General features: G+C 36.7%; 1 long non-coding RNA gene across 8 annotated transcripts in view; it reads right to left on the bottom strand.

Moving 5' to 3' along the window:
• LOC106504732 (uncharacterized) overlaps window positions 1–25,766 on the bottom strand; it is an 832,408-nt gene that overhangs the window by 804,835 nt on the left and 1,807 nt on the right. For 7 of the 8 annotated variants that reach the window (XR_014813123.1, XR_014813125.1, XR_014813122.1 and 4 more), the window contains exon 2: window positions 25,190–25,370. This is a non-coding gene — a long non-coding RNA (uncharacterized LOC106504732). Of the gene's footprint in view, window positions 1–20,322; window positions 24,438–25,189; window positions 25,371–25,766 lie in introns of those variants that run through there. The other variant, XR_002346819.2, reaches the window with a different exon arrangement.

A 25,766-nucleotide genomic window follows, 5' to 3' on the forward strand; every position in this document is an offset into this window, starting at 1 on the left:
CTGACCACAATGCCATGAAATTAGAAATCAACCATGGGAAAAGCAAAGAGAAAAAACCTACTCCATGGAGACTAAACAACATGCTACTAAAAAACCAATGGGTCAATGAGGAAATCAAGAAGGAAATTAAAAACTACCTTGAAACAAATGATAATGAAGACACAACCTCTCAAAATCTATGGGATGCTGTGAAAGCAGTGCTCAGAGGGAAATTTATAGCAATCCAGGCCTTTCTCAAAAAAGAAGAAAGATCCCAAATGGACAACTTAACCCTCCACCTAAACGAATCAGAAAAAGAAGAACAAAAAAGTCCTAAAGTCAGCAGAAGGAAGGAAATTATAAAGATCAAAGAAGAAATCAATAAAATAGAGACTCAAAAAACAATAGAGAAAATTAATAAAACCAAGAGCTGGTTCTTTGAAAAGGTGAACAAAATTGACAAACCCCTGGCCAGACTCACTAAAAAGAGGAGAGAAAGAACCCAAATCACCAAAATTATAAATGAAAAAGGAGAAATCACAACGGATACAGCAGAAATACAAAAAACCATAAGAGAATACTATGAACAACTGTATGGCAACAAGTTTGACAATCTGGAAGAAATGGACAATTTTCTAGAATCTTACAGCCTGCCAAAACTGAATCAAGCAGAAACAGACCAACTGAACAGACCGATCACTAGAAATGAAATTGAAGAGGTCATAAAATCACTCCCTACAAATAAAAGTCCAGGACCAGATGGCTTCACAGGTGAATTTTATCAAACATATAAAGAGGAATTGGTGCCCATCCTCCTTAAACTCTTTCAAAAGGTTGAAGAAGAAGGAATACTCCCAAAGACATTCTATGAGGCCACCATCACCCTCATTCCAAAACCAGACAGAGATACCACCAAAAAAGAAAACTATCGCCCAATATCATTGATGAATATAGATGCAAAAATTCTCAACAAAATCTTAGCCAACCGAATCCAACAACATATCAAAAAAATTATACACCATGACCAGGTTGGGTTCATCCCAGGTTCACAAGGATGGTTCAACATACGCAAATCAATCAGCATCATACACCACATTAACAAAAAAAAGGTCAAAAATCATATGATCATCTCAATAGACGCAGAAAAAGCATTTGACAAAGTTCAACATCCATTCATGATCAAGACCCTCGCCAAAGTGGGTATAGAGGGAACATTCCTGAATATAATCAAAGCCATTTATGATAAACCCACAGCAAATAGAATCCTCAATGGGGAAAAACTGAAAGCCTTCTCACTCAAATCTGGAACAAGACAGGGATGCCCACTCTCACCACTGCTCTTCAACGTAGTTTTGGAAGTCTTAGCCACAGCAATTAGACAAACAAAAGAAATCAAAGGCATCCATATAGGAAGAGAAGAGATCAAACTGTCACTGTATGCAGATGATATGATACTATACCTAGAAAACCCTAAGGACTCAACCCCAAAACTCCTTGAACTGATTAATAAATTCAGCAAAGTGGCAGGATATAAGATTAACATTCAGAAGTCAGTTGCATTTCTGTATACCAGCAATGAAACATTAGAAAAGGAATACAAAAAAATGATACCTTTTAAAATTGTACCTCACAAAATCAAATACCTCGGAATACACCTGACCAAAGAGGTAAAGGACCTATATGCCGAGAACTATAAAACTTTAATCAAAGAAATCAAAGAAGATGTAAAGAAATGGAAAGATATTCCATGTTCCTGGATTGGAAAAATCAATATTGTGAAAATGGCCATCCTACCCAAAGCAATCTACAGATTCAATGCAATCCCTATCAAATTACCCATGACATTGTTCACAGAACTAGAACAAACAATCCAAACATTTATATGGAACCACAAAAGACCCAGAATCGCCAAAGCAATCCTGAGAAACAAAAACCAAGCAGGAGGCATCACTCTCCCAGACTTCAAGAAATACTACAAAGCCACAGTCATCAAAACAGTGTGGTACTGGTATCAAAACAGACAGACAGACCAATGGAACAGAATAGAGAATCCGGAAATAAACCCTGACACCTATGGTCAATTAATCTTTGACAAGGGAGGCAGGAACATCAAATGGGAAAAGGAAAGTCTATTCAGCAAGCATTGCTGGGAAACCTGGACAGCAACATGCAAAGCAATGAAACTAGAACACACCCTCACACCATGCACAAAAATAAACTCCAAATGGCTGAAAGACTTAAATATACGACAGCACACCATCAAACTCCTAGAAGAAAACATAGGCAAAACACTCTCTGACATCAACATCATGAATATTTTCTTAGGTCAGTCTCCCAAAGCAATAGAAATTAGAGCAAAAATAAACCCATGGGACCTCATCAAACTGAAAAGCTTTTGCATAGCAAAGGAAACCAAAAAGAAAACAAAAAGACAACTTACAGAATGGGAGAAAATAGTTTCAAATGATGCAACTGACAAGGGCTTAATCTCTAGAATATACAAGCAACTTATACAACTCAACAGCAAAAAAGCCAATCAATCAATGGGAAAATGGGCAAAAGACCTGAATAGACATTTCTCCAAAGAAGATATACAGATGGCCAACAAACACATGAAAAAATGCTCAACATCGCTGATTATAAGAGAAATGCAAATCAAAACTACCATGAGATACCACCTCACACCAGTCAGAATGGCCATCATTAATAAATCCACAAATAACAAGTGCTGGAGGGGCTGTGGAGAAAAGGGAACCCTCCTGCACTGCTGGTGGGAATGTAAACTGGTACAGCCACTATGGAGAACAGTTTGGAGATACCTTAGAAATCTATACATAGAACTTCCATATGACCCTGCAATCCCACTCTTGGGCATCTATCCGGACAAAGCTCTACTTAAAAGAGACACATGCACCCGCATGTTCATTGCAGCCCTATTCACAATAGCCAGGACATGGAAACAATCCAAATGTCCATCGACAGATGATTGGATTCGGAAGAGGTGGTATATATACACAATGGAATACTACTCAGCCATAAAAAAGGATGACATCATGCCATTTGCAGCAACATGGATGGAACTAGAGAATCTCATGCTGAGTGAAATGAGCCAGAAAGACAAAGACAAATACCATATGATATCACTTATAACTGGAATCTAATATCCAGCACAAATGAACATCTCCTCAGAAAAGAAAATCATGGACTTGGAGAAGAGACTTGTGGTTGCCTGATGGGAGGGGGAGGGAGTGGGAGGGATCGGGAGCTTGGGCTTATCAGACACAACCTAGAATAGATTTATAAGGAGATCCTGCTGAATAGCATTGAGAACTATGTCTAGATACTCATGTCGCAACAGAAGAAAGGGTGGGGGAAAAAACTGTAACTGCAATGTATACATCTAAGGATGACCTGACCCCCTTGCTGTACAGTGGGAAAATAATAAAAAAAAAAAATATTTCCTTTCAGTCTCCACCCAGAACCCACCTCACCACCATTTGTGTAAGACTGAAAACCTCTGTTTATAGTACCCTTGGCTTCTCTAGGGTAAGGACCATGTCCAGTTATGTTCTGTCTTGTTTTAGTTTCCATTATCACATTATAAACACCTGCTGCCTGGCTAATTTATTTTCTCACAACAAGGCTTAATGACATCTGAACTATTCAAAGAAGAAAGAAACCTCTCTCATTCCTAGCCCCCAGACCACCATTCAGGTCTTCTCTTCTCATAGGATATCGTGGGGTTTGGAAAAATGGACAATGGACTAGGAATTTCATTTTTATCTTTGTTACCAATCAAATGTATGTATAGTTAAGCTTCTTTTTTAGAGTTTCACCCACACCAAATGGAGGTTCCCAAGCTAGGGGCCAAATCAGAGCTACAGCTGCCAGCCATAGCTACAGCCATAGCAATGCCAGATCCAAGCCTCATCTGCGACCTGCAACACAGCTCACGGCAATGCCAGATCCAAGCCTCATCTGCGACCTGCACCACAGCTCACAGCAATGCCAGATCCTTAACCCCCTGAGCAAGGCAAGGGATCGAACTTGAGTCCTCATGGATACTAGTCAGATTTGTTTCCAGTGAGCCACAATGGGAACTCCTAGTTAAACTTTTCTTAGAGCACATTATATGTGCAGCATTGTTTAAAGCACTCTACTTAGATTAACTCACCCCATGTTCACAGCAAACCTATTGACAAATGTACTAATACATTGCCTATTCCACATACCTGGAAACTAAAACTTAGATGTAGTAAGTAGCAAAGCAGGGATACCAGCCTCAGTATTATGGGTCTAGAGCCTGTATTCTCATAAATTGAAGAAACACTGTAGATCAACTATATTTTAATAAAAAATAAAATAAAATATACATTTAATTTTAAAAAAAGTGTTGAGGTTCATCACAAAACTCAAAACAGAACTACCATATGACCCAGCAATTCCACTTCTGGGTAACATATCCAAAAAAAGCAAAAACACAAACTCAAAAAGATGCCTGCACCCCAATGTTCATAGCAGCACTATTTATAATAGCCAAGACATGGAAGTGACCAAAGTGTCCACTGACAGATGAATGGATAAAGAAGGTGTGGTGTGAGTATGTTTGTGTAGACACAGTGTAGACACTACTCAGCCATAAAAAAGAATGAAATTTTGCCACCTGAAACAACATAGATGGACTTGGAGGGGTATTATGCCAAGTGAAATAGGTCAAAGATAAACACTGCATGATATTGCATATGTAGAATTTGAAAATTGAAACAAACTAGAGAATATAACAAAAAAAGAAACAAACTCACAGAAATAGAAAATAAACTAGTGGCTACTACTGGAGAGAAGGAAGGGGGGAGGGGCAAGATAGGAGTAGGGGACTACAAGGTATAAATTATTATGAATAAAATTAAAAAGCTGCAAGGATATACTGCCCAACACAGGGAATAAAGACAGTAATTTACAATAACTATAAATGGAGTATAACCTTTAAAAATCTTCAAATCACTATGTTGTATACCTATAATTTACATAATGTTGTATATCAACTATACCTCAATTTTAAAAAAAGAAAATATGATTACTATTATTCTGATCCTCAAGGGAGCTGAAGTGGATATATATACTTAGGGTAATGCACTTCTAACAATGAAAGAGCAAAATTCCTCTTAAGCATTCCTTTCCAGGCATTAGGATGATAAATGTCAGGTATGTTGAAAGTTGAAATGTCCCTTGAAACATTACCTTAATGATACTTTAAAATTATTTATAGTAACCAGAGGGAGAAGGGACTAGAAGTGAGTATTTTTACATTGTGACTTTTAATGCTGAACTTTAAATAGCACTGTTGCGAATGATGAAAAATTTCAGCTAACTCCCAAATCCCCACAAACTTCGCAATAAGGTAAATTGGACAGTGTTCAAGAGAGAGGCTCAGGGCAGCTCTAAACCCAATACATCAGACTGGGAGCAGTATGTTCAGGACAGGGGGTTGAATTGGCTCTTTTGTTATTTTTGATGTAGCTAATGAAGGGTAAAATCTCAAAATATTCAGAGCTCTAGGACTTTTCGGATAAACACTAGAAATGGTGAATATAATTCACGTCAGATATTGATTTGCTGAAAAACATAGATGTCGGGAGAAAATTTCAGCATTTTAATCTTTTCTAAATATGGTCTCCTTGAAATAGAGTGGGAAAGGTCTCATCTGTGAACCAAGCGATGTGGGCTCCAATGCTGGCTCTGCCTTAGCTAGCTGTGTGGCCTTGGCAAGCCCCACTGACTTACTGGGCTTAGTATTCTTATCTTTATCTTTACAAATGAAAGAATGGGAAGCTTTACTGTAGGACCCCACAAGTTCCTAATGGCTTTAATATCCACTGGAATAAATGACTTGGTATTATGTATTTACTCATGGTATCTTTTGTTTTTAAAGTGGATGATCACTTTTGAGAGCATGCACTTTAAATAAAGCATAGGTGTAAAGCCTGTTGGAAAGGCATTTTGATGGCCATTGCCTAGAGGAAAACAGACCACAATTAAGCATGTGGAGTCAAGACAAAATTAAGTCACATAGGAAGAGTATTCAAATATTTTCCCGGGTATACAAATGGGACTTTCAGGATTACCATTTTTAAAGTCATAACTATTTCAACATGTACATGATTAGTAACCATATGAAAAATGAAGCACCCATAGTGTATATAAAATGTAATTTATATGTAAATCTCAATAATAGAAAGCAAAACCTACCTGAGCTATTTTCATTCAAATTAGATTTACATCATAACAACCAAAATTTCTAATGAACTTACATATATATATTTGTATAATACTAATTATAAGAAGTATTGCAAATAAGCTTAGTGAATTTCTAAGCGTTATACATTTTTTAAACTAGGCTTCAATATAAATGTACTTCTGTAGTTCATTGAGACATTGTGGCTTCAGAGAACTGTGCAAGCCCAGAGAAACCCTTTATGCCTCCATTTCACACATGAAATGGGAATACAGTAATACCGTATTTCCTTAAATTTTTGTAGAGTAATATCTTACACCAAAGTAGACTGGAAGTGGGAGTTAGAAGTGCTTATCAATGGTCTGACAGCTAATGTAAAGTCATTTCAAAACTGATGAAATGGCAGTTCCCTAGGCAACTTGTGTGAATTTTACTGGCATCCTCCAAGATCTGACTCTTGTTTTGTGAACCAACTTTTTGGTTTTTGTTGCTGTGTTGATACTATTGTCTTGTTCTATTTTTTTTTTTTTCCCCTCTCCCAGGAACTATTATGAGCAAGTGCGATAATTTGTAGGAATATTTTGAAATTGCATCTTTCCTATCACTGTCAGAAGATTATCTAATCCCTGATCCAAGTTATAATACAAATACCCAATCTTACTCCTGTCCAAGTGAACCAAACAGCTCAGATTTATCTCTCAAATCCATTATCAATCCTCCCTGCATTCCTCAAAGGAAATAAACTAAATTGCCAAACCTCTCCCCAGAGAGTTGGTAAACAGTGAACAGAATGAAGGTACTTCAACAAGTGAGAGGGAAAACAAAGAGAAATTCTATACAATGAGCTCACACACATACACACACACACACATATAAACATGGATGACTATATTTTGACTAAATGTCACATTTAGAAAATATTAGAAAAATTTATATATGCTATATACATCTTAACTATGAATTCTAACTCAGCAGTTACCATTAGTAAGTAGCAACTGTGTGTCTTCTAGGTGGTCTTGACAAAATTGGTCTCCTCTGAAAGGAAGAGCTGCTTTATAACATGGGTGATCTGTGACTTCTGAGCTTTTTCCTTTGGTTGCTCTGGGACATTTAATGGTCATTTAATCAAGTTTAAAGTACTCATTGAACCAGCACTAACTAAACATTGTGAGTTAAGTGCTGAGTTTAGTGAGATATTGCTCCAGGGAAATTGATGTTTTGAATGTTTCTAGGGCAACAGTAATCTCTCCCAGCAGCGAGTCCACTGGAAAATAAGGGAGATAGGAATATTCAAACCCTTTTAAATTAAAGGAAACATCATATTTAAGATTAAGGTTGATGGACAGATGCAAACACGTGCTAACGATACAAAGGAACATGTTGTTTAAGCAACGGCATAGTTACTCAAAAAAACAGCAATTAAGAAAATTTCACTTGATTAAATAGTTTTTAGGGTAATTTTGGTTTGGTTTGGTTTTGTATGTTACTTACTGTGGTTTTTCAATACAGTTTAACTGCTGATCTGCCTAGAGGTTTGGCTTCAGGAGCATCTGATGTAACTAGCCCGGATAGCAACAAAGATAAATCTAAGTGCACAGCAGTAAAATAAGCAAATGCAGAGGAGAACAAAAGCAACCATTTATTTGCCTTTTTTTTTTTAATTTTCTATGAGCCTACCATCCTTCTGAGGACTAGCCTTCCTCTCTATTACTTAATGTCCATTACTGATAAACCTAGAAAACAAGATATTCCTCTTCCATAACAGAATATTCTCAGTTCTAGTATTTTTTTCCTTTCAAAGCATGCAAAAGCTGGATCAAGGACTAATAATCTCTTAGGAGTTGAGTGTCCTTTTTATATCTTTATCCTCTCATTCATGGTGAGCAAGAGGCTAGGAAGTAGAAGACACAAGTAGTTTTGGTTTTACATACTTTACTGGGAGGAAGAAGGAAGTCTGCTCATCTTCGGAAATTCTGTTGCATAATGCAGATATGGGTAAGTAGGATCAAACCTGTATCAACTGACATTATATTTCTCTAATTAATGACACTCCAGTGAGAAGCAGAAAATCAAAAGGCTTCACAGAATAATGAGAGATGCTACTCAAGGAAATCTGGGAAGAAAATTAAAGGGGGACAAAATTACATACATAATCATATAGCCTGCTAACCACCTGATTAGTCATCTTCCTAGATGGGTAGGTTGTTTGTTTACTGTTTTGGGGGAGTGGGGAGAAGGCAGACTGTAGGAAGGGCACAGCTTAAGTTAAAACCCTAGATTCTCAACCCGTGGAAAAAAGAAAAGCTCACTGAACACTGAACACTTGTGCTTGTGCCTCCAAGGATAAGAAAATCCTCCAAAAGATTTTTTTTCTGCTAGAAAACACAGGATGAAGACTTTCTTGGTAGTTTAGTGTACCAGCTCATCCCACCTTTTTTCCTTTTAAACAATTTTATGTTGTGCCATGGTCTCCCTCCAAGATCCACCGAGAAATAGGTTTTTTCTCTTTTCTACAAAAGTAACTACAGAAGTGCTTTATTTCGTTTTATAGAGTAATTTAAAAAATAGTTCCCTGAAGAATCAGAGTAATCTCTATATATATAGAAACAAAAATAAAAGTGAATGGAAATTTCCCAACAGTGCATTGTGTGACTGGCTGACCTCTTTGAAATGTTTATCTACTTGTATTTCTTTTTAACAAATGTGCTATTTTAACACCTACTCACTAATGAGAGCTATCAATGTTTCCAACTGACAAACAGCCAGTGCAGAAGGATTAAGAGCATGGACAATAATTTCCTTGTAGGTAGAAAGAAAAATGACCACTCATAGTGTGTTTAAAGACAGTCTTTCTGCCAGTATTAAGTTCCTGGGGGAAGGGAGAGTTCTCAGGATTTTACAAAATAAATTTAAAAATTAATTCACTCAACTTGCTTTACCTAACTGAGCACCTTTGGAAGAGCTAAAGAAAAGTGTCATTTTTCTAAGTTTCCTCTGTCACAAGTATTTTATAACTACCTCGTTATTTTTCTCCTATCACCGTTTTGCCTCTCTTAGAGCAAACAAGAGTAGATGAGAAAAGATTTGGCAAGCTAAAAATAGTAAGAACTTAAAAAAAAAGATTGGTCTTTGGTAAATCTATTTCTATTAAAAAAAAAATCACACCCAAGGACTATGTTAGAATACATTTATTGTGAAAGCATTTCTTATCAGCTGCCAATTGGAAAAAAAAAAAAAAAAATCTCATGAGTCGTGAATTTAGTCAACACAGACCTTCTGAGTCCCAGGCCTGAGCTGCTGAAAGGATGGAATCAAGTTAAGACACTTTTACTTATAACTTTTAATTCTGACAGATTAAACCTCTTTTCCCTAAATTATTTTCATGTTTAGGTAGGGTGGGATTATTCAGAGGTTATTTTTCAAAAAATTCCCCAAACTCTGGCACAGGATTGGCAATGTTTCTTTTTAAGAGTGGTGTTGAAGGAGAAAAACAATCATTTTAGTTATATACTGTAAACTGTTTTAGCTGACAAAGAGCTTTCAAAAGGATATTTGTTTTGGTGAAATAAACTGGCATTGATGCAGAGAAAATGATTTGAGGAAAAAGTACACCAAAAAGGAAATAATGGAGGGATATAAATTTAAAAGTTATACAAGGAAGAGGTTTAGTGACTAGCAGTAAATTGTTTATTCATGGCCATTTACTGATATTATACTTCCAACAACATGCATAAGTAGCACTAAAATCTTTGTATTTTAGAAACATTTAATATTTATCTCAAAGTCCTAAAGAACCGTTCATTCAATTTTAATATAGTTTTTTGAATATGTGATGTAAAATTCTAGATACAGCAAACACGGTATGTCACCTGAAGAAAAATGCACAACCTAAAAGTTGAGAATTATGTTTTATTCAGCAGATTTTCTGAGAACTTAAGCCCAGGAGTCAGCCTCTCAGATAGCTCTGAGGAACTGCTCTAAAGAGATAAAGAAGAAGCCAGACTACATAGGATTTTTGCAACAAAAACTAGGTTGTCAGACCATCAAATGACTACTGTTAATACAAAACACTTCAAATTAATGAATTCAGCACTTTTCTGTGTATGGGAAGATGCAAGAGTCTGGGTTCACTGAAATCGTTCCTTTGAGCGCACTTTGTCTAGGGCCAGTAACCTATTTTTTTCCACCATGAATCCCCAGGGTTCAAAGTCAGGGCTGGCTGCAATGGCTGATGGCTTGACAGCTCCAACATCCTTTGTTTACTGACATGGCAGGTGCCGGTTTTCATCCACAAGTAAAATTATCCCATTCTTATCCCTATTATGTTTTCACTTCCTCTATAGGTATTTGAAGGATCACAAAGCAGAGTGTTTAAGATTCCATGTCCACACTTGGTAATTCATTTAACAATCTCTTAAGTTATGAGGATTATTTTATGGTCAGTACAAATTTAGTCTTAGCCAGCATGCCACAGCTGGTTCATCCCGTCTTTAAGAGCCAAATATTAAACTTTCAGGAGGTTTTAAAGTCCATCGACGGCCCCATTGGTAGTTTGAAATTGGCCATGTGGGAGTATTTACACCATGTTAATTGTCAAATGCTACGGATCATGACTCGCCCACCACACCCCAAGACTGAGAGCTAGTTAATGAACATTTACTAGTACACCACTGGTCAGAACTATTCTTTGACTTTTTCATAAAATGCCAAGGAAAATAAAACCTATTATATAATAAAGCTTTGACAAAAAAAGCTCTCTGAAACATTATATTTTTTAAACCAGTAATTTCAGAATTTCAGGAATCAGTACTATTAAATTCAAGGAATACAGGCCAACCAAATCATATTAGGTTAGGCTTATGTGTAAATATTTTAAAGTATTAAATTTTATTTTAAAGTATGGAATGATGACTTTCAAAAGTATACCTTCACTTTATTCAGACACATTCAGGTAGTGAGTCTATGAACTCCAATCCTCTCCTGCTGTCCCTCTTCTGTTTTGAGCATTTAGCTCTACTGATTCTGCAATGTGACATCCTCAGAATATATTTGTCTGAGTAATTTTGTATGTGAAAAAAAGTATTTACATTATTAGCCATTTAGCACTATTCTGTTGAAGAAAGACCAAAAAAGTCAGAAGACAATACAGTTGACCCTTGAACAATGCAGGGGTTAGAGGAGTCAACCCCTGAGCTGTCAAAAATTCATCTATGACTTTATAGTAAGCCCTCTGTATCCATGGTTCCACCTCCAGATTCAACACAACTGTGGATCTTGCAGTACTGTAGTACATACTAAGTGAAAAAAAGTATGCATGTAACTGGACCCTTGTAAGTTCAAACCCATGTTGTTCAAAGGTCAACTGTAGTCAAATCAATAGAAATTAGAGTAAATGTAAATGTAAAACTCCCTGAGGAGGAGGAGAAGAGAAGACAGCTTCCCAAGGCCCAACGTTATTTGGCAACTGCTGTGGTCAGGGAGGACTTCCTGGATGGAGTAATGACCAGACTGAGATCTGAAGAGACACCACACTATAACGATTGAGACATGAGCTCTTGTAAATTCCTAATGGACAATAAAAAGATACTAATATGTTTGCACACAAGCTACTAAAATTTTTTCCAACTAAATTTTTATAGAACACAAAATTGTCTTATACATTTTGGCTTTAGTTTCACATTTTGGGAAAGCACAATGCTGGTAAAGACATCTCCTATTTCTCTGGTGCAAAATGAGCCCTGGATCTCTGTATAATAAATACTTAGCACCTTTGCAGCAGGGCTCAATATAAACCAGATTATGAGAGTGTCTTCTTTGTTTAAACATGGAAAGAGTTCACAGTGAGGTGAAAGATCTTAAACGTTTTTTTCCTGGGTTTGGCCCTTGCTTAGTATCCCTCAGGAAATGAGCTGTTAAGGGATATGCTGCCACATCAAAATTCTGAAAGAAGATACCTTAAAACCACCAAAGTAAACCTTCCTCTGGATAATTTAGCAGGCTGATTATAGCACATTTCATCACTGACCAACAGTACAGAAATAACTACTACAGCCAAAGGCTCATTCCAGAAACATTTGACCAGTTTTCTGTGCTTCAGCTTCGTGGTTTCATATTTAATCACTTCAGCCTTTGCTGGTTAAACTACTCTGATATGAAGTGTGAATCCCAGAAAGTGTTTTTTCATTCCAAACATCTGGAAAATTGGTGGGTTCCTTTTTCTCTGTCACTTATTATAGAGTCAAAAAGATCATTCCAAATTCCCGCTATTTATTCTGCTCAATAAATTGTCTTACTCTATGGTTTTCAGAAACTTTACCCATCAGTCTTAGTATCTTTTTCTAAGTGTTGTCTCATTTTAAATAACTGCTTGAAACAAATGATCTAAGCTCAAAACCAAATTTATGGCAGCAGAATCAGACTCAACCCCTCTAAAGCACTGGTATCTATACTGGTTTCTTTTAAAATAAAGTCTTTTTATAAAATTATAGTTTTTAACATTATTAATTTTCTTTAATTTGTTAATTTCTTCAATGACTTTAACTCTAAAAGGTTATAAATGGCAAACAGGCTTTTCTTAACACATACAAGATACTGGAAAAACTGCTGCTTTCTGTTTTTTGGTTTGTTTTTTGTTTGTTTTTTTGCTTTTCAGGGCCACACTATGGCATACGGAGATTCCCAGGCTAGGGGTTGAATCAGAGCTGTAGCCGCCAGCCTACGCCAGAGCCACAGCAATGCAGGATCTGAGTCACTTCTGCGACCTACACCACAGCTCAAGGTAACGCCAGATCCTTAACCTCTGAGCGAGGCTGGGGATCGAACCCACAACCTCATGGGTCCTAGTCGGGTTCATTAATCACTGAGCCACGACAGGAACTCCCTGCTTTCTGTGCACCAGTGATGTTCATGAACTTGACCAATATACAATTATTTAAGAATCCATTAGGATAGAATATAAACTGGTTAATGTGAACCTGGTTGTGTTGACCACTGTTTATCACCTGTGAAGGCAGTAGCCAAGTGTCATGTACACTGCTGTGGTACATGCAGTGTACATTCTCTCTGAGCAAATGGCAGTTGAACAGAGAAGGACTGAAATGCAGAGGTTTCCTGCTCATATGCCCTTGATTCTAAATAATTTAAGGCCATGGGCTTTATAAAACTAAAACCCCAGAGTGTCCAGGTATGAGGGGGTCTAGCTCAGACTGAAGTGAACCTCTGAGTAGGCCAAATAGAACTAACCCTGTCCATCCCCTTCCCCAGGATCTGAGAGCTGATGGTCTCAGAAAGTGCTTTAGCCCTAGCTCTCCCTTTCGTTCTGGGCCCTAGGTCCAGCTCCCTCATCTAGACCCATTTTTAAACTGCTAGGAAACTCTGGGCAGATGGCATATCCCTGAGGAGCACACACCTATATGATCATTCTCAGCATGTGTTTGCATTCTTCATTATGAAAAAACTATCGCAGACTCCAATCAACCGTCTGATACCAGGCTGATTCCCTGAAATTTTGTCAGGTACCAGGAATTTTGTTAAGCAAAGAAAGAGGTCCCCCCAGTCATTTTTACCTTCCGATAGTTCAAGATATACCCACAGACCTAAGCTACAGAAAGTCCATCAGAACATTACATAATGCAGAGTCTTTCTTCACATTAGCAGTGGTAGTCTGGATACTGAGAAAAAGGTTGGTGATTTTTTTCCTTCTTTTGTATTACATATTTTATTAGTAATCTAAAAATCACATCATTAATATGCTGCTCAGGTAATGCCAGTAAGTGTGCACTGTCAGCATTTTGTATCACTCTTCATCCTTAATATTTTTCTTTGTGTATGCCTTTGAATAAAGAAGAATGATTCCTCCTATTTTTCCATTTTTCTTCTTCACCTCCCTGTTCTTTGGGCTTCTGTTTTATAGAACACTAATTTATAAAAGAATGGTCTCTCAGAAGTGATGAAATACAAGAACTTTAAGCCCCTTAATGGCTGTTTGTTTCAAATATTACAATACTGAATTCTAATTTAGTCTCAACGTTTTAAATTAATATTCTAAGAATTCTTTTATCTAGCATTTATGCAAAATATCAAGCTGAGGGTCAATCACAAAAAGATATACAATTTCTACACAATTTAGGTTTGGTTTTTTTGCACTGAGGCATCTGGAAGAACACTAGAACAATAATGTTTGCCATTTTCAGGCAAATTCAGTTTCCACTGTGCAATATATAACCAATTCAAATAGGATTTTTAGCATTCTTTTCATTATTTATTAGACTTTTATTTAGTGGGAATATGAATAGGTCAGCTTATGTCTTATTTTCCCCAAATACATGATAGTATACTTTCAAGTTACCAGCTAAAGGTAGAAAAAAGGATTCACAAACATTATTTGTTTGCTTTTGTCTGACTAGTGGCAGCTGTATCATATGGCCCCGGCCAATGCTTTTGGAAGGCTTCCAAGTACACACAGACAAGTCAAACTTCACTAACAATGAGCAGGTTACAATGTGTGGTTTGAGGTGGCACCTGACACCTGCATAAAATAATTCCTCAAAATAAAGGAAATTCACTTAAGGGAAATGCAGTTTATTTTAATAAATTTTCCTCCGGTAATGGATGTCTTCTTTTGAAATTCCAAAAATATCCTGTTGGATATTCATTATTGCTTGGTCAGCTTCTCATATGAGGGGCATAAATCACAAGGAGAGATAGACTTGGTCTCCTCTGTCCCACACAAAGGCAACCTGGGACCCTTGATTAATGCTTTGCTTTCAAATTAATGGTAAATGCTGACACATTAACTTGGAAATAAATTAAAACTATCATTAAGACATAACAGTTTTTTTTTTTTGACATAACCGGACTTTAGTTGAATAACCTGAGCTATAAAAGATTGGCTATACCTATAGTAACACTTGGGTGAATTTAACCCAAAGGCATTAGCTACAACTTAAAGACATATGAGATAGCATCAAAGCATTTTGGCAGAATATTTTCTGCCATTTTTATGTAGTTTGTTTTAAAATATGTTAACTCAGTCTTTGGAATTTTAAAAAATATTTTAATGTCTTTTATAACATAACTGTTTAAAGAGCACTATCATTAGTAATTAGCTAAGCAGCATTTATACTTACTAGACTTTTTTTTTTTTTTTTTTGTCTTTTGTCTTTTTGAGGGCCGCGCCCATGGCATATGGAGGTTTCCAGGCTAGGGGTCTAATCGGAGCTACAGGTGCCAGCCTATGCCACAGCCACAGCAACACCAGATCCAAGCCACGTCTGTGACCTACACCACAGCTCACGGCAAGGCTGGATCCTTAACCCTCTGAGCGAGGCCAGGGATCAAAGCTGTAACCTCATAGTTCCTAGTCAGATTTGTTTCCGCTGTGCCACGACAGGAATTCCCGTACTAACCAGACTCTTTCCAATGTTAGGGTTATGGATTGAAATTAATGCTTTAATCACTTGAGCTGAGACATCTCTACTTTTATCACTTGAGGTAAAGGGGAAGGAATAGCTATGCAACAGAGTTGACTGACTTTAGCTTTAACATGTGACTAATTTTAACCGACAAGTCTTTCTTGTCAATTATTACTGCACTCACTCCATTATTTCTGTCTAGTTCCAACCTTCATTATTTATAACATGGCCAGCAGCCATAGCCTCCTCTCAAGCCTCTGGGCCTTCAATTTCCCTCTCTCCCAACCTGCCCTCCACTCTTCAGGAATCTGGTCATTAGATGGGTTTCCTTCAAGCTTTAGCCAATTGTTCAATTGCCTATAGTACTTAAAGTTCAAACTCTATTAAGTAAATCAATTTTCCATTATGTAAATCAAGTGATAAATTTCTTCATAATTAATCTTTAACCTATTTTTTCAGCCTTGTCTTTTACCATCCCTCATATACTCCTAAATACCCTAAATTGTAATTTTTAATACAATGGCTAAAACACAAACTCTGTGTTCAGACTGTCTCAGTTCTCATCCCAGAGGTACTACCTTCTAGATGTGTGAGCTAGAGACAAAGTGCTTAATTTCCTTAAATTTCAGTTTTACCATCTGCAAAATGGGTATCAAGGGGTTGCTGTTAACACTAAAGGACACATTTACTCAATAAAGAGTAACTAGTATTAATCACAGCAAATAAACATGTTATTCACTCTTATTTCCATCCCTTTACCCAAAACTATTTGCTTGATGTGTCTCTTCCCCCTGGCATTCCTTTTTCAATGAATTCCTATCTGTCCCTCAAAGCCTGGTTCAAATGGCAACTTGCTTAAAAAGCTTACCTCTACCATTCCACTTAGAAAAAGGCAGTTGCTCCCACCAAAGTAATTTTACAGTATTTTGAGCATTTGCACTACATGTGTCTTCCAAGATCTATATATACCTTCTCCCCTACACTGCAAGATTTGTATGGGGAACAATAATGTCCTTGCATCCTCATATTATGGACTGAATTGTGCCCCCTCAAAACATATATATTTAGGAGTTCCCGTCGTGGCGCAGTGGTTAACGAATCCGACTAGGAACCATGAGGTTGCGGGTTCGGTCCCTGCCCTTGCTCAGTGGGTTAACGATCCGGCGTTGCCGTGAGCTGTAGTGTAGGTTGCAGACGCGGCTCGGATCCCGCGTTGCTGTGGCTCTGGCGTGGGCCGGTGGCTACAGCTCCGATTCAACCCCTAGCCTGGGAACCTCCATATGCCGCGGAAGTGGCCCAAGAAATAGCAACAACAACAAACAACAACAAAAAAGACAAAAAGACAAAAAAAAAAAAAATATATATATATATATATATATATATATATTTAAGTCCTAATATCCAGAACCTCTAAATGTGGTCTTATTTGGAAATAGGGTTACAGCAGATATAATTAGTTGAGATAATACTGGAGTAGGGTTGGCTCCAAACCAATACGACTGTTGTCCTTAGAAGAAGGCCACAATGTGAAGACACAGGAATGGAGAAAACACCATGTGAAGATGGAGGTAGAGACTGGAGTGACATCTACAAGCCGAGGAATGCCAAGGACTGCTGGCCTCCATCAGAAGCTAAGAAGAGGCGCAGAAGGATACTTCCCAAGGGCCTGCACATGTCTAACGCCTTGCAGAGTTCTAGCCTCCAGAACTGTGAGAAAATAAATCACTGTTGTTTTAAGCTAAGGCCTAGTAAATTAACCATACATTCCCAGACTCAGGGAGAAAAACCTCCAATATATTTGTGTTGAAGAAACAAATAACTTAAGAATTTCATTTAATCAACTTGGACTTACATAGAAAAATAGGGAGAGAGATATATATCTATAAATATAGATATATATATCTATAAATATAGATATATATATCTATATATATAGATGGCTAAAGCACATCATCAAGTTCTGGCTATAAGAATCTATGATTTTATGTGATTTCATATTTTAGTGTCATGCTTCAACCTCCTTCCCCATATAAAAACTTAAAATGATAGATTCTTAGTACTTAGAAAACTTTGCTATGTTCCTCCTTGCCCTACATTGATTGCTCATAAAACTAAATTATTTTTAACCATCAAGGCAGTGATATAAAGGTTTTTTAATAGATGATTCATAAAAATGACACAATTACTCACTTTTATGTTATCTGTAATCTAAAGATATTGTGTCTAAGACTCTAGAAGATTTTTCTCAAAGCATTTTTATTTATAACATATTTGCTCTTAGTGGTCTATTAATTTATTATGACATAATTATGCTGATATGTGCCTTCCACCTAGAAATATTAATTTACACAAAAATAAGTGTAAAGACAAATAAAACTAATATTATATTCTATGCCAGGATTGAGGTCTACTCCCTAGCAAGCTAAGAAGTCTAAGAAGAGGGGGCAGGAACTAGAAGAATTTGGAAAGAGAAATGTAATTTTAGTCACTGTGGTTATTACAAGGGACATCCATTATATAAGAAAATTCCCAAGTACACAAAAAAGGCAGAAAGACCTACCATTTGTTGCTTAAAATAACACATTACAAAGTAAAACAATTTCACTCTTGGAGCATAGAAAATCCAAAACACAGTATGTTTTCTGAGATCTCTCTGAGCCTAACTTCAAGAATGTGCAGTGCAGCTGCTACATGTGCCGTAAATTAAAGTTCTGCCCTCCCTGAACCAAACATCCAGTTTACTGACCACTGCATTTACTGTTGGCTTTAAATAGATGTCTCATATTTTATTGTTCAGGTCTATGAGCACAAGACCCTACAAAGAAGGAAGCCAGTATAATCACAGTCTACTTCTCCAACTTGTGGAACTCTTATGAGAGTCCATGTTCTACTCAGTAATCCGGTAATCCAACAGACCTGAAATAATCATGGGTTATGTTTTATTCCGGGTCTACCACTAGTTTGCAGTGGTAGCTTTGGGTAAGTTATTTTTTTCTAAAGTTCAGTCTCTTCATTTATTTGTAAGCCAGGATAATGACAGTATGTGCTTCCCAGGATTTGTTGTGAGGATTAAATAAGAGAAGGCTCAGAGTGCTTAAGATAGAGCCTGGCATATAATAACCACCCAATAAAAGTTAACTGTTATCTTCATCATCATTATTACTGGGGTGGGTGATAGAACTAGGAAGCACATTAAGGGTAGGACTACACCTATTGCTTAAGTCTAAGCCAGTGACTGGCAAACAAAGCCTGTGGGCCAAGTACAATTCAAGGTCTGCGTCTGTAAATAATCGTTTATTGGAACAGTCACTCCTGCTCTTTGAAGAAAAAAAAAAAAAAGACTATATAGATTGCAGATTCTAAAATAGTTATCACTTGGACCTTTAAAGAATAAATCTTCTGATCTTGCACCAGGCCCTTGATACTCCAAGTGTGGTCCTCGGCTTCTCAGAAATATAGACACTCAGGCTCCCCAGACCTACTGAACCAGAATCTGCACATTTTTCACAAGATTCCCAAGTGATTTGCATGCTCATTAAGGTTGAGATGCACTGGTCAAGGCCAGGAGTCAAGAAATTTTCTGTAAAGGGCCAAATAGTAAATATTTTAACCTTTGGATGTGTGTCTCTATTTCACCCGTTCAACTCTTTGCCTTCGTAATTCAAGGACAGCCATAAACAATATGTAAATAAATGGGCATGATTCTAAACCAATTAAACTATTTAAGAGAACTTAAATTTTAATTTCATATAATTTACTTACAAAACATCCTTTAAGGTTTTTTTTAAACATTTAAAAATGTTAAAACATTTCTCAGCTTATGGGCCACACAAAAACAGGCAGCAGGCTGGATCTGGCCCACCAGCCACAATCTACAGCTTTGGTCCAGGCTAGTGGCACATTATTGCTTAGGCAATACTTTCCCCTCCCCACTAACTCTCCCCAAAGCTGTATAGATCTATTTATATGTTCCAGCACCTGTGACTTTGGAGAAGTTACTGTTACTTATCTAACTTGGCCTACAATACATTTCTGTTTCTCCTTAATAATTTCTAACTTACAATAAAAAGTTTATGTAAGGAGTTCCCATTGTTGCTCAGTGGAAACAAATCTGACTAGTACCCATGAGAATGCAGGTTCTATTCCTGGCCTCGCTCAGTGGGTTAAGAATCCAGCATTGCCAGGAGCTGCGGTGTTGGTCACAGAGGCAGCTTGGATCTGGCATTGCTGTTGCTGTGGCATATGCTGGCAGCTGTAGCTCCAATTGGACCCCTAGCCTGGGAACTTAATTCCATATGCCACAGTGCAGTCATAAAATAAATAAATAAATAAACAAACAAAGTTTACGTCAAGTGATGTAATGGTATCCTAAATCCTTTTTCATGAGCAGAATGAGGAGAGAAAAGAGAAGGTCAGCTAAGAAGAGATATATGTAGATCTATCTACCTACCCATCAATAGATTTTATAAACACACACACAATCCTAGCCACTAGACTACCAGGGATACAGGCTCTTGCCTCTGAAGGAATGACAAACTGATCATGATGAAGGTCTCTTTGGCCATAAATTTGAACTAACCACATTAAGTATTTCTAAATATGCAGTCAGGGATCAAGTCTCTTTATTTGATATTCAAACCTTATGATATACTGAGATTTTAAACAAATCTAATAAAAGAAGCTTAGTTCATAGAAACCTTTAATTAATGTTCAAATTTTATTGAAGCTGAGTTCAACAGAGACTTGTCACTAATGATGAGTAGATAAGAGGAGTTGGTTGAACTAACATATCATTAATAATTCAGGTTCAGCAATTTAAGAAACATGAAAGCACTCAAAATTCATCAGAAGCACAATCTATACAAACTATCTGAACAATCTTAGAGGGAACATTTATATCTACAATTCTCAATCTGAATGAATTTTTTAGAATAGGCTCTGACTCCCAGTCTAGGCTACTGCCACATCTTTATACATATTTTATTTATACCTTATTGACCCTATTTTTATCTTTTAACCATCATTAAATAAGGATAATTTGTTTTGTGAGACAGCTAAGATAAAGACCTTTCTACTTAATCTGACAAATCCTTTAACTATAAATCATTCACTAATGAAGTATTTCCCCCAGTGTATTAATTAGGAAGATTTCAGCTACAAGAAACAGAAAATCCTGGCCTAATTAGTTAAAACCTTATGAAATTCATTATTTTATATAAGAAATTAGAAGGTCAGGCAGCTTCAGGGTTGCTTAATTCAATGCCTCAACAATATCAAGGACTAAGGATCTTTCCATATTTCCATACAGCATTCTTCAGAATGTGGGATTGTCCACAGGCTAACTACCTTATGTCATAACTAGACAAGGAAATAGCCAGTAAAAATAATATCTAATAATATATTTTTGCATCTATTTTTAATAATGACAAAAATTTTCCCTAAATTCCCCAGAATATTTTGCTTCTTGGATTGACCAGAAATGCATCATACCTATTGCTAAAATATAAACATATATATAAAGATCCAGAGAGAGTGGGATTATCATAATTGGATTATGAAAGCAAATGGCTATGTGAAAGAGGTTAAACTATTTGAACAAAAATCCCTATTAGAAGGAAGGAGGAGGGGTGCAGGAGGTATTATTGAGTAGTCAAACAATACTCAATACTACATCTAGAATTAGTATTTAGCAAGCAGCCAACTAATAATGGTACTCTGGTCATCAGTCAGAGTTAAACTAAAGATAGGTAGCTAATTCATTTCCAGGAAATAGATACCATTAGGAGACTGTGACTGCAACTATATGCGCCCTGAGTATTGGCATAACATAGATCTGAAGCAGTTGAAATGTAATTACAGAATTAAAGGCACACACCACAGTCTGAGAATAGCTATAGTTTGGCAAAACCTAACACTTTTCAGTAGACCAGTGTTCATCATGTGATTCAGGAAGCTGGTATTTGTAAGCCCCACTCTGGCTCCAGACAACTTTCTCAATGACATAATCAGTTCCAATTAATGTAACTGCTGACAAATTAGCATCTGCATTCTTTTTAGAACCCTTTTTATCCAGCTCAAATGCTTGTCATTTTAATAACATTCCTTTGGCTCCTGCATTCCCCTCATATTCTTGTTGGCTCTTCATCATAACTTTATAGTCATTCTAAATTTGCACTTATTAATAGCAACCAACACTTGTTTTTAAAAGTGGGATAGTAAGGAGTGGTAGGGACTGTGGAAAAAAAATGGACAACTCCACTTAGACAAACAGCTTCTTCTCGGCTTAGCTAATTTAGCTGATGCTGGTGGTTTTCTGGCTCAAAATAGTGAGATTTTCCAATTTTTTCAAAAGATATCAGGAATCTAGATGTTTATGTATATCTCCTAATTTGTCAGTCTTGGCTGTCAGGAGACATGTTTCTACAATATTTTCTTAGCCTCTTTGCTTCTATTTTCTATGCTGAAAACTCCATCTTGTCCTACTTTACTGTATTACCCCAATTTCCTGCTTGGAATACAGTCACAGTGCTGGTAAATGACTTAAGCTTAAGAACAAAGACCTAAAGGCATAAGTTATTCATATGGTCAGCTGAATGAGGACATAAGGCGTTGGTCTAGGCATGCCAGACCTGTGCAGATAGGCATACCACTGTTTGCACGGTATGATATGTCCTCGTAAGAATAAGAGAAAGATGAGCCTTATGGCCCCAAGGGGTTTATGGGGTCTTTAGCAGGATATGCATTAGCAAGCAGAACCAAGGTGCAAACCTAGGCACGCAGTCTGCAGAAGCACATTGGTGATTCTCTAGATACTATGCATAGATAGCCGATGCCAAGCTTCCTCAATGCTAATGATTGTTAAATGCCTAAAGGTCAAAATAAAAGCTTAACCAGCTACCGGCTATGTGACTTTTAAAATAATAATAATAATAAAAAACCACATCCTGTACCAATAGTCCCCTCCTCACTTGACATAATCCTAAAGAGCACAATGAAAGCAGTGTGGTTTCTTGAGGTGGGGCTCTTGGTCCCTGAGACCTTGAGTCCCCTGGTTCCCACCTTTAATTAAGATAGAAGTCTCTCTGTCTTGTTTTATGTTAACTTTTTCCTTAAGTTCCACAGCATCCATTCTTCAGCCCTCACCTGCTGAACTGGTCTCGGCAGTTGGCAATAATTACTGGGTACTGGTTATACCAAAGTATTGATTTTGTCAAAATTCCTTGAGCTATACACTTCAATTTGTATATTATTCTGTATTAAAGTATAACATGTACTTGACACAAAGTTTACTTTAAAATAAACAGAAACAAAAGCTCGAAATAAAGCAAAGTTAAGTTAAAAAATATAAAAATAAAAACACTCCAATATGATCTATAGGCTATCAGTTTGTTACTACTGGAGGAGCTGTCTTCTACAGCTTTATTTCAGAGTGTTGCACGTGGGAGGAAACAAGGCTTGGTCATTGAGTACCTAATGGGTAATTAAGAAGACTGAAATAAGAAAAGAAGTTGTTGCATCCCCTTCCTTCTCTATGCCGCAATCCATCCTCAATATCTACCCAGCAGCAGCACATAAAGGTTGGTAAGGACCAAGCACTGTTTCTGAGACCCAGCTGGTGAAAAGGCAGCTATGCAATTATTATTTTTTCCCAACTATTTCCTGAATCTAGGAAACAAAAACCTACTGCAAACAACCTATTCTGGGAGTGTCCCTGCAATGGAGTGGGTTAAGGATCCAATACTGATATTGCAGTGGCTTGGGTTGCTGCTGTGGCACAGGTTCTTAACTTCGTGGCCCAGGAACTTCCACACGCCATGGGCACAGCCAAAAAAAAATCAAACAAAATCTAAAACTACTTAAGTTTTTCAAATAAAACATGGAAAGCTCTCAGAAAATTTCCTTTTGTAATTTAAAAGTCTAAGTTAAAAACTAACTGGCATTTGTTAGGACCTGACGTGTTTCAGAGGTATTTATCTTACCTTCTGTTAAGTTTCGCTTTTTTTTTAATAGGAATATAGTTATATGTTGAGTAATTTAGGATGGGATTATCTCTTAGTGGGCTTCATAACAAGTAGTCTCGTTGACCTAGTTATTTTAAACATTCTGCTGCTAAAATTGTGATGGTAACACTTTCTTTTTACCATGAATGCTTTGAAGATAACATACAAACATTCCAACCTATGAGAATCTGCTTATTTCCTCTACAGAACACGGAAGAAAAAAAGTTACTGCTTAAATAGAAAGATTAAAGCATTTAAATATCATCATATATCTAGAAATAAAATAACATGCTCCATAAAGAAATTGTGAGAAGTCAGAACACAGATGCATTGTAAATGAACAACTCAGAAATGTAGCATAGAGAATAGGAACATAAGTGATGCTTCTAAAGTAAGCTTACCAGAATAAGCAAAATTGCACCAGATAAATTCTATTTGACTTTTTTTTACATAGAGGAAAAGTAAGATAAAATGAGTGAAATAAAATTTTGCCATTCTTTCAACTTAAGGTTGAATTGTAGCTTGAGAATTTTTTAAAGGTTTAATGGAAAAATTATTTCCCTTTAAATTCAAAGCTTTTTGGAGAACTATCTGATCTTTAACAGTACACAGTCTTGGCTTATGAACAAGGCAAAAATAGTTTATGAGGAATGGAGTCTTTTATGTATAGACTTTTGTGTGTATAAATGCATAAACTGTTTATAACAGAAATGTAACCAGAATAAGGATAAAATTACTGATTGGATTCTTAAATGGCCTTGGGAAAACTGTTCCTCAGTAGCTGCCAGGATTCCAAGAAATCAACCAGGAAGTCTAAGAGAAAATGTAGGAAAATTTTAATTAAAGTTCACTATCTAATTTAAGGTGACCAGAGTGCTTCTATAGATGTTTATAAGATTTTATAACCTATCACTGAAGTTCATAAAATACTTCATAGCAACCATATGAGTCAAACTCTCTAAACTTCCAAACTACCATCTAGCTTAAAACCATCACTAATCTTGATTTAGTTCCTTGCTCTGGATTCTTCCTGGATAAGATAGATTAGGTATTGAGAAAACTAGCTAAAGACACATACAAGGTACTGACCTTTATCCTTTCTCTCTGAAAGGCATTTAATAGCACTCCCTGTTTCAGACAGCCAAGATACTGGTTTATGCATATTTTCATTTTCATAAAGTACTGAGGCCTCATAATCTGAAAGATGTTGGTCTTTCAAAAAAATGAAGGGAAAGTGGGGCAAAAGGCATTTTCCACATGCGTGTGTTAATCTGTTACTTTTGCTACTTTGATTTTTGGAATGAAAGGTGAGATTCTATTGGAGACCAGACCCTATCTTACCTAGCTCACATTTTGAAGGCCCCTGAAATCTTGTCAAGTCTATGATTTCGTGAATACTTGCAGAGATCCTGACCAAGCAAATTCAAATTGTCCCATAATAAGGTACCCTTCAGACAAATACTAAGTCTTGCAGTCTGCTTTTTACTTGAAAACAGAATAAAGGATAGGAAAATTTCCAAGACCTCATTCTAATATTGTCTACTATTAACCAAAAATTCACATACCTTTATTCAGAGCTTTCTTCTTAGATTGAGGAAGAGTCAAAACCTGCCCATCACCAACATCAACCGCTGTCATGGAGCTTTAGGTGAGCAGCCTCCAGTGTTCACAAAGCAATTTACAGATCCCAGCATTCTTAAGCACTCCACGTTCTTCTGCTTCAGACTCTTCTGTCCACAGAGGTTACTGAAAAAGCAAATTCACTGATCAACATTTAGTTCATTGGCTTAAACTAAGAAAACATTTTGTGATTTATAGAGAGCATTTCACCAACACTGAAAGCCATGTATGTGAAGTTACAGAATAGAGAAAACAAAATCTGTATTACTTTCATGACTCTAAATATCAACATGTAATAGAAAAAAAGAATAAGAACAAACACCTATACTGTGAAACACAAATCAACACATACTCTCTTACTTCATGTGTATTTCTGAAATTATTTCCATTCTATTAGTTCTGGCACTTTAAGCCCAATGGATGGGGAAAAAAGAAAAATAAAAGCAAGAAGCCATCACTAAAGCAATAGGAAGAACATACCCCTACTTATTTGTTGGCAAGATTTCTTTTTTTGGTTATATT

The sequence above is a fragment of the Sus scrofa genome, chromosome 8 (genome assembly GCF_054392235.1).
Source record: "Sus scrofa isolate SSC_HxYL_T2T_F1_AM1 chromosome 8, Sscrofa_HxYL_maternal_Yorkshire_Landrace_v2.0, whole genome shotgun sequence".
Classification (NCBI taxonomy): Eukaryota; Metazoa; Chordata; class Mammalia; order Artiodactyla; family Suidae; genus Sus; species Sus scrofa.